The sequence below is a fragment of the Myripristis murdjan genome, chromosome 3 (assembly GCF_902150065.1).
Source record: "Myripristis murdjan chromosome 3, fMyrMur1.1, whole genome shotgun sequence".
Lineage (NCBI taxonomy): Eukaryota > Metazoa > Chordata > Actinopteri > Holocentriformes > Holocentridae > Myripristis > Myripristis murdjan.
The window spans coordinates 25946707-25957346 of record NC_043982.1 but is presented as its reverse complement, the minus strand read 5'-3'; positions in this window follow the sequence as shown (position 1 = coordinate 25957346).

Here is a 10640-nt window from a genome sequence, read left to right as displayed (position 1 = left end):
TTGGATTGCCACTTGAGATTCTGCTAAAGAGTCTGTCCTATCTGGATGCTCCCGCTCTTTTCTGCATCAGCCACGTTCAACAAGTTCTTCTGCCATCATCTTCTATACGTGAGTCTGATAAAGGTTTATGATCAGTGTCTGAAATATGAAATACTGACAGCGCTCTTGCAGAGAGGGGAGGTCAAGCTTGGTCACTGACTATCAAGAGCTTTTACATTGGCTTACTTAACTGGAAATTAAATTAAATCTTTGTTAGATTTTATTTCTTTCTTTATTAATTTCCCTCAGTTTTTTCACATCACATTGTATTCCAAATCTCACCTGTTTTTTGGTTGTTTTTTTTTTTGTTGTTGTTTTTTGTGTTGTTTTTTACACAGTTTTAGCTGCAGGCTGGTGGAGAAGTGGTGGCAAATAACATGAAAGCGGGAATTTATGTGACATTATTATTGTTACTTTATTATTTCCATATACTACGTGTCCATAATATCCAATTTCATTGTGCATGTATGGTTTCGTACTAGCCGAATTATCTTTTATAAATCATTATTATATTTATAATAAAGTAATTAGATGAGCGCTATAAATAGGCTGAGCTGTGTGTAATGGCTGTGTGTAATGACAGTGATGCCGGCTTCGGTGCTGTTAAAGGACCTTGCTGTCCTTTCAGTTGTCATGTCTAAAGCATGAATTAGCAGCAAAAGGTATTTAAATGGAAGTGAGCAAAGTAGGGGTGTGTTAACCTCTATTTATGGTGGAGTGGACATTAGGCTTGTGCACGTACAAACAATTACACAGAGACTGATATTTCAAACAGAACCATGTGTACACACTGCTTTATAAATCTAATCCTTCTGGCTTTGTGCCTAGTCATGTATCTAAACACAGTTTTATGCATCTGGCCCCTGGTTGTGAAAAAATACTTGCATTGTATGATTTGCATGATGGACTATTCTTAAATGTGTTGCTGGTAGTTAAGGCAATCAAGTGTCCATTGTGTGTTTATGAAACATTTAAACTGCTAAGCGACATTTCCCTTCTTTTTGAAGTCTTGTCAGTTACATTTATGTGAGACTATCAAATAAATGATTTTTGTTGTTTGCTGTAGCCTCTGGTATACTATCCAGGCAAACGCAAGTGTTTATTATAACTATATTTCCAATCTGTGTCTTGGGCCTGTCTGTTTTCTATGTCACTCTGTCTGTCTTTCTGTCAGTCAGCAGTTAGATCACCATGATAATTGGTGACAGCACTCATGTTGTCAAGAGGATGTAAATTTTAGTGACCCCATGGCTTTCCCTCTAGCACCACCAGAGGGCCAAAATGTTGTAACTCTTGCAGTGGTCAGTAGTATGTACTGTAGCTGCAGACCGCCTCTGTGGCTGGGCAGGGCTCTCTGACTGGGCACGGCTCCCTGGCTAGGCTGGCGGAAGTTAATCTTGCATCATTAAGATAAAAGCTGAACTCTTCTATCAATTAATGCAATTATACGACACTATGGTTTAGGAATGTGTATGGTTTTATTGCTGTAAAATATGTCATATCTTAATATTAATTATGCATTGTATAATATTAATTCTAGCAACCTGCATGTCACCTGGGAACGTGCAAGCATGTTTGAGCCCAGACAAGCCCACTTGTGCTGTGATCGTATGCTGGAGCGGAGACTGTTGGTCCAAGTACCACCACATTTCCACCCTGCAGCTCTACGGTTTCATGCAGAAAACCTCCAGCTGGCCCAGTATAAAGAAGTAAGACTGACAGAAGTAAGATCTCTCCTCTCCTCTTTTCCCCTCTCCTCTCAAAAAAATTAAAGACAGAATGGTCAAACTGATGCTTCTAAAGCCTGGCATCATCATTGGCATCTTGAGGGTAAATACTTTGACAGGCAGACAACATGTTACATCAGTTTTTTGCTTGTTGTGACTAAATTTGCCTGAGATAAGAAGAATTTTAACCAAAAGTGACTTCTTTAAAGTTAGTTGAATAGTTTAAATGATCTACAGCATCAGGAAACAAATAGGAAAATGTACACTACTCAAAAAAGCTAAGCGGATGGATTTATGTCTCTGCAGGGTCAGAGCTCTATTACCTTTTTCATGATCAGCCTCCATTCCACAGGCTGGTGGTAAAGAGTCTCCTGGGAGCCTGAGTCTGGTAAGCTTCCCTCACTGAAGCACTCATTATTCACTTGCTTCAGGGACTTGCACTATATTTCCACCAGATGGCTCGGGCTCAGACGCAAAGGATGCAGCTGACACAAGTTGTTTGATGCCTCTGAGATTTGAAGCATCAGTAGCTCTGGGGCCATTTCATCATGGCTAATAATGCCTTTGAAGTGATATAAAAGATGTCCCGCTCTATCGTCTGCTTTTCATGTTTGCAGACCAGCTAGCTGCTCCACCGCTGTTTTTTTTTTTGTTTTTTTTTTTAATCAGATCTCATCTGGACTCAGCAATATCCAGGTTTTCATTCAAACCAAACACCACAGCAGCAGATATCACTGATTACCACATCTTCAACTAGACAGAGGGTTATTCACTGGTGAAATCTGCTGCTGTGGCATTTGGTTTGAGTGAAAACCTGCATTGGTCTCAGCACGGGAGAGAACGAGTGAACTGTACATTTATTTCCATAAGTTTGGAGCAGACACATAAAGAGGGTTTAACCCATCACACAGCATCTCTAGTGAGTCTTGGGCCACTGAAAGCAATATAATTTGAAAACATGTGCCTGATACCATCAGTGTGTTTCCACATTTGGGCTGTAAAAGGTCATTCTCTGATGTGGCAAAGTCTGATTGACCTCAGACTTGTTCCCTAAGAGTTGTAATCCTGTCAAGTGATATGCACGCTTATTGTATTTTCTTGCTAGGGACTACTTTTCTTAGTTTTATCAGATTGTAAGATTAGAAAAAATGATTACTCTATTCGTTATGAGCCTTGTACTTCAAGAGGACATAGGCCCCTGTGCTGGTTCCTGGTGAGCTCACAATGCCACAGCGCAACCTCTGAGACGCCTCCTCATGTCCTGCCGTCATACCAGTTTTCCTGTTATTTTTATTGCATTTTTCCTCCTCAAGTCCTTACTATGAGCCAGTAGACAAACCCCCTTTTGATGACATGGACCCCAAGTACGGTTTCCATGGCTACACGCTACACATTGTTCTCCACAACACTGACACTGAGATCATGTCCAGTCAACTCTCCTGCCAGAGAAGTAAACAGCTTTTCTCATGCTCAGGAGATGACCCAATGACACGATACTGACAATATATGGAGGATCTCTAGGCTATATAAAAGTCTCAAAATGACTTTAATTGCATTAACTACATTGAATGCCTTCAAGTATCTAAAAAGGTATTGTATACAAATTTTAGAGATCTTGCACATGGGTGGAAAGCAGAGCAAACACATTGAGGAAATTGTGGTCATTTGGTGAAACATAATCGCCAGTTTTGATGCAATATGCCAAAAAATACTAGTTTCATTCATTCTTCTCTTGCATTGTTATAACCTACATTAGCCTTATAGTGTTTCATAATAACAGATTTGTTTCTTTATTTTTGTGATTAATTGGGTCTAAAATTTAAATTGAGGTAACATTAACAAAGTCTTAAACGGTTTGTGATGTTAAAGATTTTAACATCATGTTAAATCTTTTATCGTGCGCTTAAGAGCCAAGTCACCTAACACTACAGTGTGAAAACATTTGTGCCTCTTGGTTATGTGGCATTGATGATGATGAAATGGCAGCAACAGAACAGAGAGCTGGACTTAAATACAAATCTGATCAAGGAAAAAAGAACAGGTGGGTTGACAGGGGGAGAGGCAAGGAACTGATATGCTTGGAGATGAAAAATCAGCAGGTAAACATGGAGCAAGGCTGGCAAGGCTAATCCAGTGCAGGGTAAACGATTGATTGATCGATTGTTAATACTTTATTGTCAGTTGTTGTGTATCAACAACAAGACAAGAAACAAATGCATACATGACACCACAGTCACTGAGGACAATACTTAGTGCAGATATCAGATACTGCTTCACATTTCATTTGGGATTGTGTTCTTCATTTAACTTTAGGACTGACTGGTACACAAAAGAGTGTTTCAATCTGACCCCACTGAAACGTGGAACCTTGTATCTCTGGTTTGATGGCAGCTGGATATATTCACTGTTCAAGGCATGGTTGGGGTTTGACAATATTGTTAGCCAGCCTCAGTATGTTGTTATGGTAGGCTGATTCATAAAGTTTCTCAAGTGGTCGTCTTACAATCTTTGAACAGATTTTCATTTGGTGTAGCAATTTAGATTTTAAAGACGTGGTAAAACTCTTGTACCATGTGGCATTGCAATACTGGAGAACGCTCATAATCACAGAAGTAAAAAATAAGAGTAGAATTAGTTTACTAGTGCCAAAAGATCTGAGACGTCTGAGAAAATAAATTCTTACTCTTAAAACAAGCTGAGTAAAACTACGAGAAAAAAGGAGGGACACTCACAGGAAATATCTTAGGAAAGAGAAGATTACCACACAATCTGTGACAGGCCTTTTGAGCTAAACAACCAGTTTTGTCAGCAGGACAGGTCAGGCTCTGCTTCTTGAACGTCCAGAAACCAGCATGGGGCCAGAGTGGTAGAGTGGCAGAGTGCACACCACACATCAAGGCTAAGTCCATACCATAGCAATCAGGGCTAGATTCTGGACTGGGCCATTTGCTTCATGCATGTCACCCCCTCTCTCTTCCCTGCCTTTCCTGTCTCTCTCTACTGTCGCTTTCAAATAAAGCAGAAATAGCGACGAATAAAAATCTTTCAAAAAAACACAGCATGGGTCACCCTAATTTTCTGAAGACAGGGCAAACACAAACCACAGGGGGAAAAAAACTGTGTTTCAAAAGTATGAAAATTATGGATTGTCCTGCTCAGACTGAGAAGCACTCTAACGAACTCCAGACTCCTGTTATTCCACTACACTATGGCCAAGAGAGGCAGGGATTTCTCTTCTTTGGACATCTTGGTGGAGGGTCAGCTGTCATAATGGGGCTCTCCAGCAGAGGCACATTGGAGTTTTTTCATATACTGAGTCACAGATCTAATCACTAGATCATTATGTGCCTATAGTATCTCTAAAGGACAGGCTGGTGGAGTAGTATGTGTGGACTGGAATGAGACCAGCAATCACTGTTGCTCCCCACTATTGTAAAGTGATCTATACAAGCAAAATATTTCTTGTACCATTGAATTAGCCCAGAAAAAAGTGTGCTGAGGTCTGGGGTTGGGGAGATTGGTGTTGGGGGGTTATATAAGTGAAAGTATGCTAACTTTGCGCAGGAAGACACTTGTAAGAAGTGGCACTAATCCAGGGTCAAAATGTTGCCAAAGCAATCATGGATGAAATGGTCCACATGACAGACTTTAATAGACTGTAGACTCCTCATATAGGGAACCTGGAACATGTCCAGATAGAGGAGCACACCTTAAGAAAACCCTACTTGAAGACATGGAGATCACAGGGTTTGATCGGGTCAGGGCAAACAGTCTTTTGTCAAAGTGCCAGATGTCCCAGTAGCTCCAACTCAAGTCTCAACTGTTGCAGCGCAAGTCGTGACTGTTTCAGATATCCCATCAACTCTCACAGTTTCCTCTGACGCAGGCTGTAATACCAGAGGGGGAGACAACAAAGAGAACGTGATGATACTGCAACATGTGTATTAAGCTGTAAGCCTGCCAATACCAAACCATAATCACAAGACCACCCCATAAAATTATAACATGTCTCCAAAAGCACAAGAATTTTCTGACCTTTTTTCTGTGGATTTTTCTGTGGACTACAAGCAAATTATGAACTTTGACAAGACTGGCAAGGAGGAGAAGAAGCTTTACTGACTGCTAAAAGCTAAAAACAAAAACAGTAAAGTGAAAATGATATAAGGTTATTGATACTCTGATGAGAGTTGTGTGATGAAGATTCATTCACTGGGTTACCAGTCTGATATACGATTTTTACTTTGTTGTTATTGTAACCATAGGAACTTTCTGTTGGGTTGATGAAAGAGCAATGTATTTACTTTACACTTTGGCTTACTTAAGAAAACTCTTGGTATGACTCATAGGCTATTCTTGTAAACAGACAGCAAGCCAGTGTGGTTTGCTTATCTTTGTGGTTGGTTCTCTATTTTTTAAATTCATCTTAGCATCCTGGTTAATCTTGTGGTTTTTACTTTGAAAGGTTTGTTTCATCCACACATCTTATTTAACCCTCTGGTTTATATTTGAAACTTTTTTTCAGTTATTCTAGGACTTGTTATTTTGTTTCAATGTCATGAAAATTCTAAAACAATAAAATGTAAGTTCATGATTGGTTGAACTGTGTTAGATAGTCAGTAAGAAACATAGAAACTAAGCAAAAATGATGGTTGGTAATCTTGTCAAGTGCATCCAGACACACTACTGGTTTGGACAATGAAACAATGTTCAACAACAGTGTTGATCACCTTTTTGCCATTTTACTGAAGGTAGGTGAAGTTAGAAAAACACTTCAGCCTCACTTGGCCAGCCTTAGGCCCCACCTAATGCTGGTCCTGCCTGTAGGTATGTCCATCTGTATGTCTGTTTGTTCAACACTTTACTCCAAGCCAACATACCTCAAAGTCATCCATGGTCCCCAGAGGATGAACCATCTCATTGTTGGTGACCTCACCACCTTTCTGTAGCGCCACCCTGAGGCCAAAATGTTAAACGTGTACCCAAGATCTCACCAAGTCTAATCAGTGAATTGCCATAATATTTATTGAATGCATTCATACACTCCATAGGAAGTTTCCTCTTGATTTTGGTGGCCTTATGATCTTTTCTGTAGCACCTCTGTTACGCCAAAATAGATTTTTTAAATTTTTGACTTTTTACTTTTTAGTTTATTTTTTACCCAATATAAGCCTTGGTTTCATAGATTTTTACATTTTAAAGTTTAACTACATACATTACATAAGATACAATACACTAGAGCCTTTACTTGCCATTTGTACAGGTGGACATACAGTACATGTACATTAGAATGCTTTCACAGTTCCCATTAGTCAGGCTTAAAAAACAAACAAACATAATACACAATTAATGAACACATAACAATCTTGGTCTGTGAACTATACTATACTATACTATACAATGCCATACTGTGCAGGTTAACACCACCAGATCAGGCTTTGCCAAGCGGGTAGGTGTGGTGCCATGGCCAGTCATTGACAGTGATGCTCTGCTGTAAGCTGTAACAAAGGGTTTTTATAGTCATCAGCCTTCCTATTGTAACAACCGGTTGCTATGATAGAACCAGTTATTAAAATAAAGTAAATAAAATTATAATCTAAATGTGGACCAATTTATCAGAAGACTTAGTTCGCTCGGGAGAAATGGGTGCGAGTAAAAAATAAAAAATAAACAAACAAGAGATCACTGTTATTTTAAAAGTAAATAATTAATGCAATTTATTTTTCTCAACTTATTTTTTTCTTTTTTCTGATTTCTTCCTATCAAACTGCCGTTTCCACCTGTCAGGTATGTATCTAATTTATTGAATATCAATTTAGGTCCAATATTAAAAGTTTAATCTATTTATATTTGATTAAAATATTTTATTACTACTATTTATATTATTATTAAACTATCAGCTTAACCTCATTAAACCTCAGCTCAGAACCAGCTGAGTTGAGGATTCTCAGTCTTTCAGTTTATAACGATGGGAGGGCAACGATGGGGGGAATGGGGTGGGGTGACGATAAAGAGGGTGATGATGAGGACGATGATGATCAGGCCCCCACACACACAAGCTTACTGCTTGCTTGCTCACTCGTTCGCTCAGTTGCTCGCTCACTCGTTCGCTCAGTTGCTCGCTCACTCCTGGCCTTGAAAGTACACAGCCGGTACAAATAATCACTAATATGCTAAACGTTGTTTCTAAATTCTCTAAATTCTCTTATTATCATACGATTAATATTATTTATATTATTAGTATTTAAATAAACAAGACAGAAAAAGAAAAAAAATATACATATATATATATATATATATATATATATATATATATATATATATATATATATATATATATACACTATACTATTACAATCGTCATTCATATTGTCAGTTAAAACATTTTTTTTTTTAAACCCACACAAACCAACTAAAAACAATTATAAATTCTATTTCAGTTAACGCCAATACAAACGGCCAGCAATGGCCACCAATGCTAACTGTTGCTAACAGCTGCTATGGCTAATGGCTTTTGACAGTTAAGTTACTTATTTGTTTCCACTCACCAAGTTTACTTTGAATTGTAACAGCAGTATTGTAACTGTTCCAGGGGTGTTGTTCTTCTTTTCTCTCTCTCTCTTTCTTTCTTTTCAGGATGTTTTTCTTTTTTTTTTTTATTTTGATTCCCTCGGTTGGTCTCTGTCTGTCTCTCAAGGTGCAGCTGTGAGAGTGAGAATTCCATTCTCACACAGGCTTCTTTTTTTTTTTTTTTTTTTTTTTTTTTTTTTTTTTTTTTTTTATGGGACAGTTGTCATGGTTACTGTTCTAATATTTTTAGTTCTCAAATTAATTATTACTTATTAATTTTACCCATAGCCTAAATATATATATTTTGTATTAATTTTATATTTATTTAATGTTTATTGCATTTAATGCCTCTAGTAACCAGGGGTTACACTATGGACTGTATTTCTCTGTCATCAAGACAATCAAGCCGCCCCTGCAGCCCACTAATTCAGTCTCCATGGCTAGCATGACGGAGGGGGTTGTAGAGTTTGTGTCCTGAGTGATCCAAAATTGTTGCTCAGGCTATAGCTGAAGCCAATCTAGATATAAATGACTAAGCATAAGAAGCCTGTGTGCCTTTAGATAGAGGCCTGCTGCAAGTCTGCTACTGAGAGGAGAATTTTACTGTCCTTGATCTGTGGGCTGCTCTGGCGGTGGAACCAGGGACCTCTGAACCAACGACTGAGATGATATTGATGCTTCGCCAACTATTTTCCAGAGTGCAAAGGGGAGCCAGGATGACAGCCCATCATCACTTACCTGTTGCTGCATCCATCACTACAACTACTGAACAAGGCGTGAAGCAGGAGGTAAAGCGAGGGGTGAAGCAAAAGGAGGACATCCAGCGAGAAGGGCCTAACTTTTCCCTTGACTTGGTCAGAGGTACATTTATTGTTACCTGTATGCAGCAATACTAATATATATATTTTTTTATCATATTCAAATATTTATATTAAGATTAAGGCAATAATGCGAAGAATCATCATTTTGTGCTCATGCTGTGGTTTGAATCAGTGTTACGGGTCAGTTAAGGTAGGTGTGGAATATTCCAGCATGACTACCACCCTAGATACTGATTAACTGCCAGACTGTTAACATGAAATTTGAGGAAGTAGTAACTCAGTAACGATAAACATCTGTCCATGCCACAGACGTTTGCAGAATTTTACTTCTCTAAAATTCAGGATGGCAGGATGACAGGCACATCGTTTTCAGGAGATAAAATTACTGACAGTTAATTTCAGCAACAGAGACTCCTGGAGCAGATAGCCCAGTTTGATTGACCTCATGAGTAATTCTGTTGTTAGCCAATAAACATATTTTTTTGATTTACTGCTTGAACAAACTAGACCAGCTCCTCAGAGTGGATTACTGTGCTTCTCTTTGCAGATGTAAAATAGACAGTTTCTGTGTTACTAAGACGATAGATCCTGCATCCTCTTGTGTCCACAGATGATGGCTGTAATCAATAACTCCTGTTTTTAGTCACTGATTTCTTCTTACACTGGTGGCGATAGTTTTGCAGCTGACCTATTTGCTTGTCTTTGCCTGCCTGGCATTAACTTGGAGGCCTCTCTCTCTCTCTCTCTCTCCCTGTAAACACACACACATACACACACACACACACACACTGCAAATACACTAGGGATTTCCCTCTGTCCACAAAGCCAAATATTGGTAAATTAAAGCTGTACTTTGTAGATTAATTTTGCTCTACAGGTAACCAGCCATCATTTTAAGTCTTTTTCAGTTTTTAACATGTAATCATCTGGTAATAGTTTAAGTGCCTGATAGCTTTTGGCATTGGCTATTTATTCAATTTCTCTTTCGACCTTGCAGGTTTTTGCTGGGTGTGTGGGTCACTACAGTGGTTTTCAAAGTGAGGTCCAGGGACCTCCAGGGGTCCTCGAGGAGCTTTCAGAGGGTCCTAAGCAAAATGAAGACTAGATTAACTCCACTATAATTTAATTTGCTAGAAGTTGTTAAGATACAAAAATGTTTGAGCGATTATTTTAACATTAGGCAGCATTTTAATCTCATTACGTATCCATTTGTGAGTGTTTGGATATCTTTGCATATCAGGGTCACATTAAAGAGCAAAATCAGTTCTAACGGGGATCCGCGGATTAACAAAGCTCAGCTTTGGTGTTGAAAAAGTTTGACAACTCCTGGGCTAGTGTGCTCCTGTGTTTTGTCACCCCTTGTTTGTAATCCACCTTTGTATTCTCTTTAATACTGTGCTGTGAGGGTAGTAACATCACATCCCCTATATTGCTAAAACCTGAACTGTTTCATCCTAGTTTGGGAACTTCAGAAAAACTTCAACAC